Raw genomic sequence first — 22,180 nt, forward strand, 5'->3', positions numbered from 1 at the left:
GGATACACTTGTGACATGTTTTCTTTGCTGAATATAATGTGCAAAACATCTAACAAAACCAAAAATAGTAAGATCTCATGTTGATCCCTGGTGACAGGCTGCGAAGACTAGAACTAACAAGTCCTACGGAATAAATGCTACAAATTTTTGGACCATTAAACATAGTTACAAGTGTTTATAACTAATATAAACTCTGTTTAACACACATAAAGCCAAAGTGAATAAATAAAATTATAAATTCGAGTAGTGATACAAAGCATAAGAGGCAACACATCCATCCATTGGTTTATATTAGCATAAAGGAAAGAGGCACTATGTGTTGAGTACATTCAATAGACCAAAATGATCACCAACCTTTCAAAGACATGTTGAATACAAATAGAAACAAGGTTCATATCATAAAATTCTAACATATAGTTATGCAAGAATGATACAATAAGGCTGCTCTGCAACTATCGACTCTAACAAACCCAACTATAACTTTGGACACATAGACATTACACAGACACTATATGGCCACAACCAAACTAAACAAATTTTCTCTCTCCTTTGTTCGACATCCAACATCTAGCCATTAACCCACATCCTATCCTCAACAACCCACTTTATCCTCTCCTCGAAGCCCCTCGAACCTTCTTGGCCCTCTGCCTGATTGTTCCAAATGTCATACAAATTGTTAAGATATTGCCTGATCCATCCTAGAGTTGGCACATGTGTATTACCAACCTTTCAAAATATCTTCCCACTAGTTGGCTCTACTCTGCCTCTTCTCCTTCCCTAGAAAAATATCTTTAACCTCCAATCTTCCATGACATCCTCAATCGGCTCCATCCTTCTGCAAAATCCTAACTGCAAATATTCCCCTGTAGGTGTCTTCCATTATCAGATGCCACTACCACCTCTCTGCATGATGTCCACCTATGCCATGCTTTTCTCCTTGAACCAGCCCTGTGGCATGCTCCACTCATACCTCCCACACTCCTCATCCCTATTGCACAACCCTATAGTTACAAAAAATTAACAAAACATTTCTAGGCTCCAACAGGTCCCCAACACAAGATGTGGTTCATCTTGAGCTACTCATTCCTCCTTTGTTGAAGTGGTAATTTTGTGTAGAAAATTTGCAAAGTTTCCCATGTTTCTTCCTACACTTCGACCTTGGATTTCAGGTGCTATGTTCTAGCGATCGGTTCCCTGGTGACAATGCCAATGTCCTCAATGTTTAAAATTTTCATGCTTTTCAGCAATTCACTACACTTGTTAATTATCACCAATACCTGATCTTGGAAATTCATCTAGGGTTTCTACTCTTCATGAAGTCTGGCCACTGATTCCCTGAGTTGTGAATTGTCATGCATCACTTTATTCTTATCGATAGGGCTCATCTTTCCCACTATTTTGTGAATTTGGCAAATTTGGTCATCCGTTTTTAGTATTTGCTCAACAACTCATCTTACCATTGGTACCTTAGATAGAACATTCAACATCTGGTCACCTTGTTCTACCATATCTTGACATTTCTTTTCATACTTAGCCAACTTCTCTTTCTCCTATTGGGCCAACTCCTTGATTTGTTGTTCCTCGGCTGTGTTTGTGGCCGCTGCTTGGTCTCATCCTCTATCACTTGCTCTTTTAACCTATGTATCATCTCCTTCACCTTTGTGGCTACCTCTTGGATGGGGGCTACCACATCAACTGATCCCTCTATGCATTGTTTATATACTTGGGTAATGGCATTGTGCTACTCATGATTATCTTCAACTAGTCTTTGCTATTCTTGGTGAAAATGCTCTTTTATCGTCTATTTCTGTTCCAAGTCTGCCTGGGTTGTTGTGAGCCTGTTTTGTAGTTCACGGGCTCCACTACGTTGCAACCGTGTCAAGTCTTCCGACCCTAATTCTGATAATATTAAGTTAACATGCACTGAGGAAACAAAGGTTTACTTCATAGACCCCTCCCATATTTCCACGGTAGTCCTCGGTACAAAAACATACTTTCCTAGGTTGTTGAGAGGATGAGGTGATAGTGGTCTGTGATTGACCTTGGTGTTGAAATCCATACACCACAGATGGCAGGCCTCTTAACTTTGTAGTAACTTTTTGAAGGGTCAAATTAGCGCATACCTCATCTATGGTCTACTGTAACTTGTTTAATTTAGTCACTGCCACATCCTGATCTGATACCAGATCTAAGACAATTAATAAGGTATTACAGACTTATGTGCATGGATTAGTCTATGTCATTATATGCAATGGATCGATAAGATTGCGAAATGCACAAATAATGAAGCAGTAAACAAAATTAATAGATGACATGTGACACAACAAATTTAATAAGGAGTTCACCCAATACTCCTAGGCTACATCTCCTAGTCCAGCCTTCAGTGGTGGCCTCTCTATTATGTCTTCAGGCAGAGTTTTGCTTACAACAGTGAGCTCAATTTGAGCCTCACACACAACAGAATACAACAATAAGAGTTTACTTGAACCTCTCAAGTTCCCTATGAGTACACAGACTCCCCTAATGCTCTCTGTCCCAACTCTGTCTCGGCATTTGCCTGAATACTTCTCTCCCTCCATTATGCTCTCTATCTGTGGCTTTTAAAGCCAACCACACAGCCTATTCATTTCACATCCTCAACTCTCAGTCTTCCCTACCTCTGAACGCTTAGAATCCCCCTGCCAGCGTTTTCAATCATTGTTTAACGTATGGAGGGGAGGTGGCCACCTATCCATAACGCCAGAGTACCCGGGTCTCTAAAATTCTTAAGACAGTCGTGCTTTGTTAAAACACGGGGAAATGCAATTGAAATGGAGAAATCCACCAAAAACTCATATATCAGACTTCAAAAGTCCTTAAATATGTTTCATTTCTCTATCGGGTCCGTTCATAGATCGACAATTGCATATCGGAAGGGCTCCGCCTCTGTGTATTTCATTTAATACGAAACTACACTAAAATGCTGTAAATCCCCACATTCCGGACTTGAAATATTGTTTAATATTGTTGATAAACCCTTTTAGGTCTGCAACATCGCATCGGCACCATTCCCTTTGGTTTTTCGTTTGTTCACAGAAATGCGATTTACAAAGGAAAACACAGTTTTCTGGACTTCAACATATATGCAATCCCGCCTATTATATTGTTGGGTCCGTAATATTGTTGCCCTTATTAGTATCGAGCCCGCTCCACTACATAGTTCCTATGTGATGCGGCGATGCGATATATTATAATCACTCATCGCAACAACCCTGGGACCATTATAAAGTGCTCCTCTGCATGCTCCGATAGCGATCCCGCGACGTGATATGGGTCGTCGATCTGCACGCTTGATTGACGGTCTAGATTCACTCCACCATTCGCTCATCGCAATTTATATATATAAAGCGCCGATCCCCGCTGATATTCTCCACCGATTGCGATTTCCCGATCCGATCTAGACCATTGATCGGCTAGATTGGATGGCTACTGTGCATCACCTGTTTCGCTTGCAATTACTCTATTTTTTTCATGATTTCACGGGTTTTGGGTTGCCCGATAGTGTTTTTCCGCCTGGCTAAGGGTGTCCCTCTTATGATGTTTTCGATCCTTTTAAAGGATTTTTGGCTTTGGCATGATTTTTAATAGTTTTATGAAGACTTAGAGGCATTCTTGGATCCATTTGGATCACGCCTTCCCACTGAAAAAGGCTTTTGGACCACCAAAAGTTGGTTTTCAAGCATTAATCAAGTGAGGATATTGCTGCCTCACTTGCCCAATCTCTATCCATTTTGCACTGCTGGGTTTTGAACCTTTGAGTCCAATCCTTAGGTACTCAACATCTCCTCTATGCATTGTCCTCACCTTCCTGTCCAGAACTGTATCTTCCTGTAGCTCATTGAGGTATTCAAGCAACAGATCATCAATGGAAGGCAATTGACTTTGCTCTTCAGGATCTTCAATTAATGAAGTTTCAATGATCCAGGTGGATATTGGTGGCCACCCGCCAAGTCCACTTGGACCCCCACCACTGTTTCTTTCAGCTTTTCAGTTTCCTTAATTGTAGCATAGTTTACTATTTTTAGCAGTTTTTCGAGTCCTAAACTTCTGGAGCCATTTTGAGGCCCTAAACGACGTTTTTTGGGAAAACTGGGATAGATCTTTCTAATGAGATATTGTAAGCATCAAATGGAGATCGTATGCCAAAGTTATGACCCCAGGAAGTTGATGTACCAATTTACCCAAACGGGGCCCACAGTTTGGTGTTTCAACTTCTAGGGTTAGGTTTTTGGATGTTTAGGGTTTTCCATTGTTTCTCAAAAATAAATAGGCCTTCGAGCCTCATTGTAACACAGTTCAGAGGCATGTAGCCACCACTTCTCTTCTCAGAGATAAGCTACCATCGCCCTAGCTGTTTGTTTCCATTTTCTATTTGAAAGCATATCTCAGTATTTTACATTAATGAAATGAAGTATTAGTTCCGCTGCATCTTTGTGTTAATGGTTATCTCTGTAATTTGTTGCATTCCTGTTTAAATCCGGATCAGTGGTGTCAGAGCGGTCAGCATTTTCTCTATTTTTCTTCGCATGTCCCCAACGAGGTCAGGATATAAGGAGTTGGGCTTGAACTGGTTGAACCTTTGTAAGACCAGCCTCTCAAAACCCGATGGCCTCCCATGGCGAATGAAAAGAAAGATGAGGGAGCAGGATATCCTATCAAACTCTTGCTCGAAGAAGCCCTTGAGCGACAAAGGAATGCGATGATGGACAACTTTGCCCATATCCTTCAGCGGCTACCCAGGGGTGACACATCAGCTTCCCACAGCTACTCTGGAAACACCACACCATTTAATGTACAAGTTAATTTTGAAATCCCCATATTCGAGGGTTAGATAGATGCAAATGCTGTCGATAAATGGTTAAATCTGCTAGAGGGTTATTTTTCTGTTCATGATTTTTCCAGTCGAGAAAATATTATTTTTGCTCTTCTCAAAGCAGCCCCCCATGTCAAGGACTGGTGGGAAACCTACTGCGAGTAGAAGGATGAAAGTACTGGCTCACTATTTTCATCTGCACCCACCTAGAATTTATTCCAGGATGCCATCAAGGAGCAGTACTACCCTGTCGGAAGCTATGAGGATCAATACATAAAGTGGACCACGCTACAGCAGGGAAGAGACCAAGACGTGCCGGAGTTTACCAATATTTTCCATACCCTTCACACAAAGTTGGGTATCAAGGATTCGAAGTAGCGTTTGATACTCAAATACCATAGCTGCCTGCACAAGTACATCCAGGAAGAAATAGAATTCCTGAATATCTCCTCGCTCGGCATAGCATACCGATATGCCATCAAGGTTGAGCAAAATTTTAAACAGAAGAAGTGAGACTTTGGATCTGCAAATCCAAAGCAAGGGAAAGGTTCCCTCAAACCACAGAACAAAGGACAAAGCCAAGGCGGGGTGGCCCAAGACAACCTGCCAAATCTGCAAGCAAAGAAAAGCGTTGCGAAGCTGAAAAAGGACAAGGGAAAATGGTGTGAGTTCCATAAGAGCTCCACTCACAACACAAGTGAGTGTCGGGCCAAGCAGTCAATGGTGGCTGAGCTAAAGGTTTCAGAATCAGATGCATGTTCTGACTTTGAGTCAGAACCTGAAAAGGGGAATGACAAAGGGAAGAAGATTATCGATGCGGAGCCTAGTGCCACCGTTGCCACCACAAAGATCCAGAAGGAGGAACCCGAAGATCCAGAGGAGGAGGAGCATCTCTTCCACTCCCAGATGTGGGTAAAGGGATCCCCACTACAGTTTATTGTTGACAACGGGAGCCAAAAGAACCTCATTTCTGTAGAGCTCGTGAAGCGGCTGGGCTCACCGACCACAACCCACAACCGTACACCATTGGGTGGCTTCACCAAGGATGGGATCTTGGCGTGAGCTAGCAGTGTCGCCTTCCATACAACATTAAGCCCTTCACGAATGAGGTATTGTGTGACATTTCTCCCCTTGAAGTTTGTGATGTATTATTAGGACAACCATACTTGTGGAAGCGACATGTTGTGTATGAATCAAGGCTCCGTGCTGTTATTATTACTTTGGGAAATAAGTTGTACAGGATATCGGAGGTAGCACTGCCTACCGCCATCTCTTTGGTTACTGCAAAACAATGTAGTAAGCTCATTTCCAAAACTAGGAAGTTTTTTTTCCTGATGATACTCCCTCAAGGAAAGAAGAATACGGTGGCCACGACCCCTAAACAAGGCCCCTCCGCACGACAACTACATATGAACAAGGTCGTGGAGGAGTATGAGGACATCTTCACCTCCCCCCGAGGGGTTCCTCTACACTGTTAGGTCAAGCACTCCATCGATTTGACCCCAGGTGTGCCGCTGTCTAATGGACCAATCTGTCAGTGCTCCGTTCTGGAGAACAATGAAATCAAGAGGCAGAGTCAGGAGCTGCTACAGAAAGGTCACATCTATCCGAGTTCATCACCCTGTGGGAGCCCGATTGTGTTGGTATAGAAGAAGGATGGGACTTGGAGACTCTGTATTGACTATTGGGCACTGAACAAGATCACTATCTGTAATAGGTACCCGATCCCACGGATCGATGACCTCCTGGACCAACTGAAGGGGGTAAAATATTTCAGCAAGATCGATTTGAGGTCAGGATATCACCAGGTACCAATCGAACCCTCCGATGTGTGGAAGACTGCCTTCAAAGCCAAGGAGGGCCTTTTCGAATGGTTGGTTATGCCTTTCGGATTGACAAATGCTCCTACAACCTTCATGAGGCTAATGGATGACATCTTGCAGCCATTCACCAACTCATTTGTAGTGGTATACTTGGATGACATCCTGATCTTTAGCCAGAGTTGGGAAGAGCACCTCCAGCACATGCGATAGGTTCTCCAAACACTGCGGCAACACAATTTATGTGCCAATTTGGAGAAATGCACTTTTGGCATGACCCAGGTTTAGTATCTGGAATACATTATTGATGAACAGGGGGTGCATGTGGATCCAGCCAAGATCCAAGTCATTCGGGATTGGCCCTCTCCAACCACTCTAACGGAGCTCCACAACTTTCTAGGTCTTGCCAACTTCTACCACAGGTTCATGTTGGGATTTTCTCATATCACTTGACCCTTGAGTCAAGTCACGAAGGGAGGAGCGAAAGAAAAATTCTTTTGGTCTGAATCTCAACAGAAGGCATTCACAGAGTTGAAAGACCGCCTCTGCTCGGCACCAGTGCTCGCATTTCTAGACTTGCAACAACCATTTGAGGTCAAGAGAGATGCCTCTGACTATGCTATTGGGGCAATCCTTATTCAACACGGGCATCCAGTGGCATATCACAGTGAGACGCTTTCAGAAATAGTCCGGAAGTATCCCACTTACGACAAAGAGATGTATTCCATTGTGCAGGCCTACCGATAATGGAAACATTACATTTTGGGGAATGAAACGGTCATCCACATAAACCACCAACCCATCCAGTTCATAGAGACCCAAGGGAAATTACAGAATGATCGCCATCAGAAGTGGTCCACATACCTGCAATAGTTCCATTTGAATATCAAGTATAAGAAGGGCAACACCAATAATGTTGCAGATTTCCTCAGTCGACCACCGATCATGTCATTAACCATCGTGCTCCACTCTTGTGGGCACGAGACTTTTGATTGGCCACTTCTCTACAAAAGCGACCCAGAGTTCGGCCACACATACCAGACACTCTTGGAGGGTTGGCATGTTCCAGATTTTCACCTCCAGGATGCCCTATTATGCCACCTGCGTCACCTTTGTGTTCCTTCAAGCGAGCATGCCAAGATGATCTGGGAAGCACACTACAGTCGAGCTGCTAGGAATTTCGGGGTCAAGAAAATGGTGGCAGTGCTACAGAAGTATTTCTACTGGCTGAATCTTCGACAGGATGTCAGGAAGTACATCAGATCATGCACTGCCTATGCCATTGCCAAACCGACAGTCAAGAAGCAAGGCCTCTATACCCCGCTGCCTACCCCTAGTTGACCTTGGGAATCCATCTCCATGGATTACATGTCAGGCCTTCCTTCCACTAAGCATGGAAATAACAGTGTTTTTGTGGTCATCGACAGGTTCTCGAAGATCGCCATTATGGCGGCCTGCAAGAAGAATATCATAGTAGAAGCCATTGCTAAACTCTTCTTTGAATGAGTGTGGGTGCACTTTGGGATCCCACAATCTATCATCTTAGATCAGGATAGCAGGTTCCTCAGTACATTTTGGTCCAGTCTCTAGTTGATGTTGGATACCAAACTCACTAAGTCCACAACCTTCCATCCTCAAACTAATGGCCAGGCAGAGGTTGTCAACAGGATGATTGTACACATTATGTGCATGTACAACTCAAACCACGCACATGGGATGAGAGCCTCCCCTATGTTTAGCACAGCTACAACTGAGCTCTCCACAGCTCGACTGGCCACAACCCTTTTCAGGTGGGCTTGGGATTCCAGCCATTTATGTCCCATTGATGTGGCCATGCCATTTGTAGCTACTCACGCAAATTTGGCTCATGTCTAGTCTGAAACAGATAAGGCAAACAGCTTCATTGAGCACATCCAACATATTCGCCAACAAGTCCATGACATTCTGGAGAAATCAAATGCCAAGTACAAGCAGCAATATGATCAACATTGGGTGCCACACAAGTTTCAGGTGGGCGACAAAGTTTGGTTGCATTTGCAAAAGGAATGCCTTACCGGAGCCTATCGGAAACTCAAACCATTCCGATATGGTCCTTACACCATTACCAAGGCTATGGGAGACAATGCATTTGAGCTCAGCATTCCCCCATTCCTTGGCCTACACCCAGTGTTCAATGTGGACCACCTTTGGCCATACTTTCTACCATTGCTAGACACATCTGACATTGCAGAACAACTCACACCCACAGAGTTAAATCCAGATTGCATGGAACAAGCTGCAACTGATCGAATCATGGACACATAGATCAAGCACACTCTCCAGCAGAACATCCAACTGTATCGAGTTGTCAAAGCAGGCCAACTCCTTCACTAGGGCAAGTGGCTCACCAGGGACCATGTTTAGCAGAAGTTTTTTCATCTCATGGAGGAACTCAACGCAATGGGTACCATTGCTTCCCAAGGGGGGAGAAATGATCTAGGTGGATATTGGTGGCCACTCACCAAGTCCACTTGGAACCCCACCATTGTTTCTTTCAGCTTTTCAATTTCCTTAATTGTAGCACAGTTTACTATTTTTAGCAATTTTCGAGTCCTAAACTTCTGGAGCCGTTTTGAGGCCCTAAACGACGTTTTTTGGGAAAACTAGGAGCAACATGGGTCCATGGACCGATGTTGCTCTTCCCAAAGTTGTAGTTCTTGGATAGATCTTTCTAACAAGATATTGTACACGTCAAACGAAGATCGTATGCCAGAGTTACGACCCCGGGAAGTTAATGTACCAATTTACCCAAACGGGGCCCACATTTGGCATTTCATCTTCTAGGGTTAGGTTTTCGGATGTTTATGGTTTTCCATTGTTGCTCAACAATAAAAAGGCCTTTTATCCTCATTGTAACACAGTTCAGAGGCATGTAGCCAGCACATCTCTTCTCAGAGATAAGCTACCATCGCCCTAGCTGTTTATTTCCATTTTCTGTTTGTAAGCATATCTTAGTATTTTACATTGATGAAATGAAGTATTATTTCCACTGCATCTTTGTGTTTATAGTTATATCTATAATTTGTTGCGTTCCTGTTTAAATCTAGATCGTTCAAACAGTCTTAAATTTTCTGCATTTACTATTGAATAGATGTGCATGTATGTTGGCAGATCAAGGCAGAAAGCATTCTCACCAATTTTCTCAAGTACATTGAAAAGCCAATACCTTATTGGTTTCAGTTTCTTTCCTTCACCTTGCATTATGTCCTTGCTGATATACAGCCAGACTTGATCACCAACTTGGAAGCTGTGCTCCACCCGGTGTTTATCATGCCTTGCCTTGTATTTGGCTTGTCTCTTTTCTAGCTGTTCTTGCACTGCTTAGTGAATCTCTTGGATTTGTTCAATGAATCAGGTTGCTTTATCCACATTACTGTGTCCAGCAACTTCTATGTCTTTTTCAAAGACAAAATCCAAGGGAGACCTTGGTATAAAACCAAAACAGGTCTCAAAAGAAGATCTCTGTGTAGAAGAATGTTTAGCACAGTTGTAAGCATGTTGCATATAACATAAATGTTCATCCAAAAGCTTGAGATGCTTGCTGCAATAACCCCTGAGCAACTGGATCACTGTCTGGTTGACTACCTTTGTTTGGCCATCTGTTTGTGGATGAAAGGTTGTGCTTTTCTTCAGTCTGGTGTCCATTAATTCCCACAAACTTGACCAAAACTTCCCAACAAATCGAGAGTCTCAATCAGATACTATGGAAATGGGTAATCCAAAATGCACCCAGACATGCTAAAAGAACAATTTCGTTGTTTGTTCAGCTGTAACCTACTTATTACAAGGTATTAAAATACACATTTTGCTAAACCTATCCATGATAACATATAAATAGTCATGTCCCTTTCTATATTTTGGTAATCCCCCAAAAAAGTCCATGGAAACACTTTCCCAAGGACGGGAAGGGACTGGAAGTGGAGTGTACAAGCCTAGTTTTCTATTGTTGGGCTTGCTTGTAGCACACATGGTACACCCTCTTACATATCTAGAAATTATTTCATGCATTTTTGGCCAATGGCAGTATCTTTGTAGTTGTGGAATTGTTTTTCTTACACCAAAATGACCTGATATTAAAGAAGTATGTTCCTCCCTAATTATGTTAATTCTCTCGGTTTGTGGAATGCATAGCTTTCCCAAATGATACAAGAGCTGGTCCTTAACATAGTAATCCAATTCTTCTACCTTTTTTTCATTACTTAAAGCTGCATATACATCTTTAAAGTCTATATCTTGAGCATATTGTTCAATGTAGCTTTCATGCATTACTGAGTTATGCTTAAGTATAGTAGATGCATTTATGATTGGTCTGGACAACATATCTGCAACTTTATTGTGTATGCCCTTTTTATATCTGATGACTAAATGAAACTGTTGTAGGAAACCCATCCACCTATAGTGTCTTGATTGCTACAACTTAGTTTGTGAGTGTAAATATTGAAGTGGTTGATGATCAGTATGTATAACTGTTTCTTTTCCCATTAAGTAATGTTTCCACTTTTTCACACTCTGGACTAATGCATACAATTCTTTATCATATGTAGGATAATTAACTACTGCAGAATTAAAAGTCTCAGAATGGTAGCATATGGGTTTACCATGTTGCATCAACACTGCTCCCATGGCATAATCACTGGCATTTGTTTCGATCTCAAATGGTTGTTGAAGATTTGGCAATGCTAGTACTGGTGTTGTACTAATTTTTTCTTTCAAGGTGTCGAAGGGTTTATGTTGTTTTCCTCCCCACTGAAACACCTTTTTCAATCCCGTCAAAGAATGTAAGGGAGCTGCAATTAAGGAAAATTTAACAATAAACTTTATCCAATATTGTGTTGCCCCTAAGAAGCTTCTAACTTCAGTAGCAGACTTGGGTTTAGGTCAGTTTAAAATGACTGCAACCTTAGAGGGATCTATCTTCAGTTCACCACCCCCTACAATATGACCCAAATAATTCAAAGATGTTTTACCAAATTCACATTTTGATAATTTAACATAGAGATTTTCCTTTTTCAAAACATCTAGAGTCTACTTCACATGCTTCAAATGTTCTTCCCATGTTTTACTAAATACAAGAATGTCATCCAAATATACAATTACAAAATCATCAATAAAAGGCCTGAGTACATCATTCATTACTCTCATGAAAGTGGCAGGAGCATTAGTTAAGCCAAAAGGCATAACTAGCCATTCATACAACCCTTGCTTTGTTTTGAAAGAAGTCTTCCATGCATCTTGCTCTGCTACTTTGACCTGATGGTAACCACTACATAGGTCCAACTTGGAAAAGTAAACAACCTCTTTCAGTTGATCCAATAGATCATCTATGCGAGGAAGGGGATAACGATTCTTGATCGTTATTTTATTCAGTGCTCGGTAATCAATGCACATCCTCCACGAACCGTCCTTCTTTCTCACCAACACTATTGGGGATCCGCATGGCGATGTGCTTGGTCTTATGAACCCTTTCTCGAGCAGCTCCTATACCTAATTTTTTATTTCTGCATTCTATAAAGCGGATAACCTGTACATTCCAATGTTAGGCAATGGAGCATCTTGCTGCAAATTAATATCATGTACAATTTCCCTTTTTGGTGGTAGACCTTTAGGTTCTTGAAATAAGATATCATATTCTGAAACAACTTTTTCTAAATCAGCTTGTTGTTTAGCATCACAGCCTTCAAATACATTGGTCTTATCAAGTTTCTTTTCCTTTACAACCATCAGTAAAAATTGCTTGCATTTCATCTGCCCTGAGTTTATGAGAGTATAATTATTCTTGAGTTTGTGAGCTCTTACAATATATTCTATCCCATCTTTAACAAGTTGATACTTATTTTCAGCTCTATAGAATATGGCTTTTCTATCATACAAGTAAGGACTTCCTAAAAAAATTCCACATATATCCAAGGGAACAATATCTAACTCAACCTCATCCACAAATGTTGACCCAAAAGAAAACCTAAGTTTACATTGTCTAGTCACTTGTAGTTTTCCTTTATCACATACCCAACCTAATGGATATGGCTTCTTGTGAGGTGTGGTTAGTAGTCCCAATTTCTTTACAATTGCTTCAGAAATTAAGTTTACTTGTGAGCCAATATCAAACAAAGCATCAATCTTTTGATGCTTAGAAATAACTCTAATATGAAAAAGCTCATGTCTTCTTCTCTCATTTTCTTCACTATCAATAGTTTGGGAAAAATTACTAGTAGATGCTTCAAAAATTTTACCTTTTATACCTGTGGCTACAATTGTTGTTTCATTACCTGAGTATGACCCCAAATCTTTTTATATAGTAGCAGCAGTCTTCTTCTTCTTGCCATCGAACTTCTTGGGTTTCAGCTCTAGATGCAAAGACCAGCAATGTTCGTCATCATGTCCATCCTTCTTGCAGTGAGTGCATGAAGGTTTGGCCTTTTGTACAATGTTGGCCTTCCTCTCTTTCCATTTCTGGTTCCTCTTTTCCTTGTTCTTGCTTGCAGTGGGTTTTGATGATCCCCCAATCTCTGGGTTCACATTCCTACCTCTAGCCTCTAGATGGGTAGCCTGAACAGATACCTCATCTATGTTAGTAGGGTTAAACATGAGAATGGTATGTCTCAAATGAATATGTAGACCACCTGTATACTTCAGCAAAGTTTTAGGTGAGTCTAAAGAAATGCCTAGGATCAAAGCTCTTTTTCTAAACTCTTGGGTGTAGCTTTGTACACTTTTCCCTTTTAATTGGCAAAGAGTTTGCTAACTCATCATAGCTTGCTGCATATAAGCTAGTGGATAAATTTGTTTTTTAATTGCAGAAACAAATTCACTCTAGGAAAAAAATAAAAAATAAAAATAAAAATAAAAAAAGTAAAATAAAAAAAATAAAAAAATAAAATAAATAAAAAATAAAAGAAATAAAAAATAAAAAATAAATAAAAAATAAAAAATAAAAAATAAAAAATAAAAAATAAAATAATAATAAAAAAATAAAAAAATAAAATAAAATAAAAATAAAAAATAAAATAAAATAAAATTTACCATGCTTCTTCAAGTCAGCTTGTGTCTTACCTTCCCACCATACCAAGGCAGTTCCTCCAAGGCGTAGGCTGGCCAGCTGAATCTTACTTTTGTCTGAGTCAATATTCTGCACCCTGCAATACACATCAATCTACCTGATCTAGTTATCTAGCTTCTCTGCATTTAACTCTCCATCATATATTGGCAAATCAAATTTAACATGTAATTTAATCAAAGATGTTTTCTTCTTTTTAATTTCAGGGCTGTCAGGAGGTGTGGGAGGCTTTTCTTCTTTCCCTTTGCCTTTAGAATGGTAATTTAAGAGAGATTCTTCTACTCCTTTTTCATGCTGGGAAGTTGAAGAATCTTCACTTCGACCCTTCTTAAATTCTCTATACATTTCCTCTACCATGGCCCTCATAGTCATGAAACTATCCATGAACTGAGAGTCTGATTCCAAGGGAATTTATTATGACATTTTCCTCCTAGTATAGACTCTACCAATTTCTAGGTTAGATTCAACCAATTCTCCTTTTCCTAATTTAAGCTTTGATCTAGTTATCATTCACAAACCGTCCAGCATAAGCTTGTCTAACCTTAGCAACCTAAAGCTCTGTTACCACTTGATCTGATACGAGATCTAAGACAATTAATAAGGTATTACAGACTTATGTGCATGGATTATTCTATGCCATTATATGCAATGGATCAATAGGATTACGAAACGCACAGAAAATGAAGCAGTAAACAAACATAATAGATGACACATGAAACAACAAATTTAATAAGGAGTTCACCCAATACTCCTGGGCTACATATCCTGGTCCAGCCTTCAGTGGTGGCCTCTCTATTATGTCTTCAAGTAGAGTTTTGCTTACAACAGTGAGCTCAATTTGAGCCTCACACACAACAGAATACAACAATAAGAGTTTACTTGAACCTCTCAAGTTACCTATGAGTACACAGACTCCCCTAATGCTCCCTATCCCAACTCTATCTTGGCATTTGCCTAAATACTGCTCTCCCTCCATTATGCTCTCTGTTTGTGGCTTTTAAAGCCAACCACATTGCCTATTCGTTTCACATCCTCGGCTCTCAGTCTTCCCGGCCTCTGAATGCTTAGAATCCCCCTACCAACATTTTTCAATCATTGTTTAACGTATGGAGGGGAGGTGGCCACCTATCCATAATGCCAGAGTACCCGGGTCTCTAAAATTCTTAAGACAGCCGCACTCTGTTAAAACACAGGGAAATGTAATTGAAACAGAGAAATCCGCCAAAAACTCATATATTGGACTTCAAAAGTCCTTAAATATGTTTCATTTCTCTATCAGGTCCATTCATAGATCAGCAATCGCATCTCAGAAGGGCTCCACCTCTGTGTATTTCGTTTAATACGAAACTACACTAAAACATTGTAAATCCCCACATTCTGGACTTGAAATATTGTTTAATATTATTGATAAACCCTTTCGGGTCCACAACATCGCATCGACGCCATTCCCTTTTGTTTTTCATTTGTTCGCGGAAATGTGATTTACAAAGGAAAACACAGTTTTCCGGACTTCAACATATATGCAATCCCGCTTATTATATTGTCGGGTTTGTAATATTACTACCCTTATTGGTATTGGGCCCGCTCCACTGCATAGTTCCGATGCAATGCGGCGATGTGATATATCGCAATCGCTCATCGCAACAACCCTCGGGCCATTATAAAGCACTCCTCTGCATGCTCCGACAGCGATCCCGCAACATGATATGGGCCATTGATCTGCGCGCTTGATTGACAGTCTAGATTCACTCCGCCATTCACTCATTGCAATATATATATATATATATATAAAGCGCTGATCCCTATCGATGTTCTCCACCAATTGCGATTTCCTGATCTGATCTGGATCGTTGATTGGCCAGATCGAACGGCTACTGTGCATCACTTGTTCCGCTTGCAATTACTCTGTTTTTTTCACAATTTCACAGGTTTTGGGCTACCCGATAGTGTTTTACCGCCCAGATAAGGGTGTCCCTCTTATGATGTTTTCGATCCTTTTAAAGGATTTTTGGCTTTAGCATGATCTTTAATAGTTTAATGAAGACTTAGAGGCATTCTTGGATCCATTTGGATCACATCCTCAATCCTATCTTTGATGAGCTTGAAATCATCCTCTGTCATCATTATTTGAACTAGAAATGTGTAGGTAACCTTCTTCTTTTCCTGGCCTTTGTTGCGAATACACTCCCTATGTTACTTCTTAATACCCTCTTTTCCTTGAGGTCAGCTACCCCCTTGAAGTTATGGGTTCTTCTTGTGCCTCTTGTTTCGGGACAACAAAAGATTGTGATTCTCGATGCCCTTGTCCTGGGGGGGTTTTAGTCATTTCTTCCCTTCTTGAGATGGTTTCGAATTCCAGGCAATCCTCTTTCGGTACCTTCCATGAAGACTCCCTGCATCAATTATACCCTCAGTTTCTTCTACTGTCAACCTGTAAGGTTCCCTCTGCTAACATTTGTTTGGGTCTCTTCATGGAAGGATCCAAATGTAGTGAGGGTCGACCTTGAACTATGCTATGCCCTTAAATTTTCTCATGCTTTCAGCGAGTAAGCATGGGGTCCCCCAAATGACCTTGCATAGCATGTCCCCATAGATACAAAACATGAGTATGTTGATCTTCTTATGCTACATCTCATTGGAAGTCCATACATTCTAAAACTTGACCGTTGAGATAGGTTTAGCTAGGTCAATCACCAGTTGGAATTTCTTTGGCTTCTCCCAAGCGACCAACTCTATAAAAAATGGAAACCATGCATAGTGGAATTATGCATTAAACTCCTCGGTGTCTATACAAAATTGCAGGATTTTTTGCAGAAGGAAGGTGGCCCGTGAAAACGTTTCCCCATTTGTGCACCGATAAGCCATGGCAATAATCCCTAGTGGGACTTCATTCAATCAACACTTGTGAAGGAGGTTATAGGCTATAGCCTATGCCGCGAACCTTGTAGCCTAGTCATTCACCATCAAAATTAGGAACCCTCGACTTCCTCCCTTTATTTTATACTTCTCGGTCACTGTGTCACTGAGAGCCTTATCCTTAATGAAATGCCTTGGGTCTTCTCCTTCAAATGAGAGGCATATAATCCTTTGGATTAATTCTACAGTTGGTGGCATAGGTATATTGAGCCATAAAAACTCGTCATGCACATAGGATAATAGACACTTTGTAACAAATGTTACTTCATATCCTCATCCAAAATGTGTAATGTGGAATAGATTTAGGATTCCTATAGTCTCCAAGCCTTGAGACCAATCTTTCTGTTCCAGATTAGGCACATTGTGTGGGTTTGGCAACTCTTGCATATAATCTTGAAGCTTGGGGTGCTCATAAGGGTCACAAAAGTCATGATCTACATACATAAAGTTTTCAAAGAAGCTTCTCATTTTCCCTTAGGAAAGAACCCCTGGAGGAAGAGGCGACATTTGTACTGTATACTTATATCCTTTAGATAATGAAATTGATGCCAAATGTTATAAGAACGATGGCGTATATTTTGGCTCCACCCTCTAATCAATGACCACCGCTAGTTCAAATTTCTCTGCACTTACCTTTGGGTTGGTATTCTACTATGTGGTTTCAGAGCCCTCCTTTTTTGGGGATGTCTTTCATTTGGCAAGAATTAATGGTGTTTGGGGCACATATTTCGCTCCTCCGCTACTTGGATTTCCATCCCCATTATACCCTATCTATCACTTTCCTTCTTAGACTCTTACTTCTCTACTCATCTCTACTATGGTTGAAATTCTCTTAACATGCAATTTCTCTTTTCCTACTATGCATCATTTATCTCCCTGTATCAGCTAGTTGATACTAATTCCTATGTGCATTCATTCATCTCACTTACCTCGTATCCTCAAGCCATCATCTCACCATAGTGCCTCACTCTAACATAATCCACCATCATAATGGGTGTCTTTTCTCCATAGGTGGAAATGACGATTGTCTTTTTTGATGACGATTGTAATCTATCGATGAAAATTTCCATGCCAGGTATTTGCCTCTCCTCATTATTGTGATTTATTTGTTGGAGGTATGCCCACTAATTATTCATTAGACTCTTTACTGGTGGAGACTCTAGTGACCATTTTATGTTAGGTACAACTATATTGATATGACTTGAATTCCTTTCAACAACAATTACTTTGCTGCTCACCATTGTCAGCCACTAACTCTAGGTAAAGTCACCCCCTACACTAAACGTTGTCTTATCTGCAACAATATCTACTTTGATTCGCGATGATCAAACTCTTTATAAATGAAACTAGATAAAAAATTCTGAATCTTAGCTCCTACTATTTTAATTTTCCTACTCCTTAACATCAACTCACCTTATTTATGTACAGCTAGTAGACTGACCTTCCTTCTCATCTACATATAGTGTAGGAGCCTAAATGTCTCTATAAGGTTTCATCTTTCACCCATTAACAAATCCTTCATGCAGTGTGTCATCCATGTTCCTTAATTGTACAATGCACACATCAGTCATATGTTGGATGACATATGGTCCCATTCAATGCATATTAAATTTACCTAGATGCTTCAAAAATTTACTATCATACAACAATACCAAATCTCCCACTTGAAATGACTTTTGTTTGATAATTCAATCGTGCCACACTTTATCTCAGGCCTTCTGAACTTCTTGGTGAAAACTTGCTAGTGCCTGATCCTATTATAGCTACAGTAGGTCCTATAGTTGTTGTTCCACTGCATCAAACTCCATCATTTGTGTCACTAAGGCAATACACAGGCTAGGAACCAATAATTTCATTGGCATGAAAACTTTAGTCCTGTATACCATTCGAAAAGGTGTCTTCCGAGTCAGCTTCTTGCACCTAGTTCTATAATTGCATAAAACCATGGGGATTCTCAAGTCCCAATCATCACATTGCATGTTACATACCTTGGTGAGTATACTTTGTAGAATCTTATTAAAGGCTTCCATTGTGACATTGGCCTACAGATGATATGGAATACTCCTCTAGTGGTAGATCTCAAACTCCTCTATTAGCGTCGTGATAACTCTATTCAAGAAATGTGTCCCCTGATCACTCATTAAAATTTCGGGACATCCAAACCTAGTCACCATGTCTTTTAATAGAAACCATGCAACAGTATTTTCAATGCAATATTTCACCAACACAACTTCAGCTCATCTAGTCAGATAATCCATAGTGGTGATTATGTACCGCACAGCGATCCTCCTCGTAGATCGGTCAATTGGTCCAACAAGTTCAATAGCCCACTTATCAAATGACTATGATGTGAGTTGTGGGTTTAGAGGCATTTCATCTTGTCTGGATGGTCCTCCCACTTGTTGACACATGTCACAAGTCTTGCAAAATTCCTTAGCATTGGAATGAAATGTAGTCCACCATAATCTAACACGTAGAATGTTTTGTGTTGTAAGTAATCTTGCATAATGTCCTCTTGCGACTCCCACATATGATTCCACTAGGACTATCGGTTGCTTGTGCTCCATCACACATCTTTGCAAAATTTTGTCAGCGCGGAGCTTTTACAGTGCTTTGACAATTAATTGGTAATCTACTGCTTTCACCACTAATTGCTTCTTCTATGCCATTATATAGTTCTTCGACACCATCCTAATACTAAAAACTATGCAATTTCTACAAAGTAGTTGTCCACCATAGTTATTGCAAACAATTGCGCATCTGACAAGTTATCCTCCAAGTTCTACTCATCGTCACCCAAAATCAACCACGACAGATGATCAAGCCATGTATTTAGTTTCCATGGTTTAACCACCACCTGAAAATCATATTCACGGAGAAATAGCAAGCACCTACAAATTCTCCCCCCCATTACAAGCTTGTTGATGAGGTACTTTAAGGCATAATGGTCCATATAAAAATTGAATTTATTACCTAATAAATAGTACTTGAACTTCTGGAGGGCATACACCATATCCAACTCCCCTCTTTTTGTAATAGTATAGTTCTGCTCCACTATAGACAACTTCTGATTGGAAAAGTCTATAGAGTGATCAATCTCTCCTTCTCTGAGTTGAACCAAGATCACTCCTAGAACGATGGAAGATGCATCCACATGTACATGAAACTCTTTACTCTATTCTGGAAAGACCAGAATAAACATAGACACCACGTTCTCCTTCAAAGTGTCCAAGACCTGCTGACACTCCTTGATCCATTGAAATTCTATCCCCTTCTTCAATAATATTTCCATGGGTGCTGTGAGCATATCCATGTATGAATTTTCGGTAGTATCCCATATGCCTCAAGTTTGATCTTAGTTGTCGCAATGAGGTAGATAATGGTAGATCCACTATGACAACAATTTTGGGCAAATCGACTAGCAACCTTTGTTTGCAAACAACGTGTCCCAAAAAAATTCGAAAAGGAGCATAAAATATACACTTCTTGATATTTAAAGAAATTTGTATCTATTTGCACATGTCTAGCATCAGGTGCAACAATTCAATAATCCAAATAGACTTCCATAAATTTGTGAATAAACTCCTTGAATGTCGCCACCACTATCCTCGAGTATATTGTTGGTGCATTATTCAGACGAAATGACATCACTCTATACAGGAAATAGCCCCATTCTGTTGCAAAGGTGGTTTTATGCCGATCCTCTTTAGCAATCCTCACTTGGTAGTATCTCGAAATGCCATCAGTAAAAGACTAGTAAGCCTCCTTCCCTCCCATACTTTTCCAGTATCTTGTTTGTGAATGGGGAAGGAAAGGGGTCATGTGCACAGGAATCATTCAGCTTCTGCATGTCCACAAAATCCTTATTTCACCTATTTTCTTATTTTGAACCACCATTAGGATGCTCCACTTTGATTCTTCCACTAGTTCGATGATTCCTCCTTACATCATATTCTCCAATTCCCATTTGACCTTCTTTTTATAAATGGGATTCAATCTATAAGCTCGTTGCATCATAGGCTTCACATTAGGTTTTAAAGGAATCATCATTTCCCCCAATTCCCCTACAATTCCCTTCATTTCCTCCAAAGTGTTAGGAAATACGTCATAATACAGGCGTAGAAAGTCGACAACCTTCTTAACAGTATCATTGTTCTAATAATCCCCAATGACCACCATCTTGGGAATTTATTCTATCCCAATGTTCACCTTTTGGGTCTTCAACAATTGCGTATGTTCTACAGACTATAGTGGTGGTCCACTTACTGTGTGTTCCCATTCCACTTCTAGAATTTGTATATTTGGGGGATCATCTTCGTGTTCTTCTTGCTCTACTATACTGCAGCATTCTAAAAACTCATGCAGATGCTGTAGATGCCCATGTGTATAACATGGGGGAATGCTTCTTAGTGCCATTGACTCCTTTGCAACAAATATTTTTAATCGGAACACCTTCAATGCTTCGTCCAATGCCTATTTTTCCACTTCAAAATTGAAAGTGGCCTTGAAGTTCTATGCCTTTTTTTTCCAGTCTCATGTTCCTCTATGTACTTCTAGTTCAATGTACCAATTTGTTGGAATGGTGTCTAGGATGGTGCTAGGATGTGTATTAATCGATGTAACCACTCCCGTTGTGGAACTCGCCCCTTGGTACATGCTACAACACATATCTTCAGGTGTGTCCTAAGGCACTCAATGCTTGAATATTTATCTCTAGCCACCCGAGATGATATCTTGAATCTAACCTTCATCAATTGTTTACAGTGATGCCATCCTGCAACTTGTTTGTTATGCACAACCCACCATTTAGCTGGGGTGGTGCAAAACACAACATCTAGCACGGTAATCCTTTTACAGTCTGGTATATGGTCCTCATACTCCTATACAAAAAGAATCTACTTTTGAAAACCCATTAAAGAAAGGTGGATTATGCACCTATGTTTCTATCCATTGCACCATCCTCGTAATGTGCCCACATCTCTGGGTACTGACTTGATGCAACCAATTCTGCCAATTCTCCAAGATTTCTTCCAAATTTGATGCACGAGATCTAATGTTGCACCAACTTAGCACTCCATCAGTTGTACGATTTACATAATCATACTGCTGAGTTGTGACATTATAAATGTTCTCCAACTCCTCCCAACTGAGCTCACCTTTCACTAGCTCAAAGTATTGATCCCCTTCATGTGGATCTAATGGTGTTATCATTTAGATATCCCCACCTTCAAAAATCATCTGTCTTTTCTTTAAATTAATAATTACCTGGTTGTCAAAAGACCAGTCAATCCCCAACAAAGCAGGATAGGGATTGATGTCATCCACAATCTCAATCACCTCAAAGTCAACAGTGATTGATACCTCGTTGATATCAACTATCACTCATGTCAACTGTCCAATGGGAAATATGTAGTGATGGTTCACTAATCTGAGTTGAATTGATGACCAAGTCAGCTTCAAATTCCCCATCATCTCCCACATGCTTTTGGGTAAAATATT

Source organism: Pinus tabuliformis, chromosome 4_2, assembly GCF_031772625.1.
Source record: "Pinus tabuliformis cultivar Carrire ecotype Pingquan chromosome 4_2, CPIR1, whole genome shotgun sequence".
Classification (NCBI taxonomy): Eukaryota; Viridiplantae; Streptophyta; class Pinopsida; order Pinales; family Pinaceae; genus Pinus; species Pinus tabuliformis.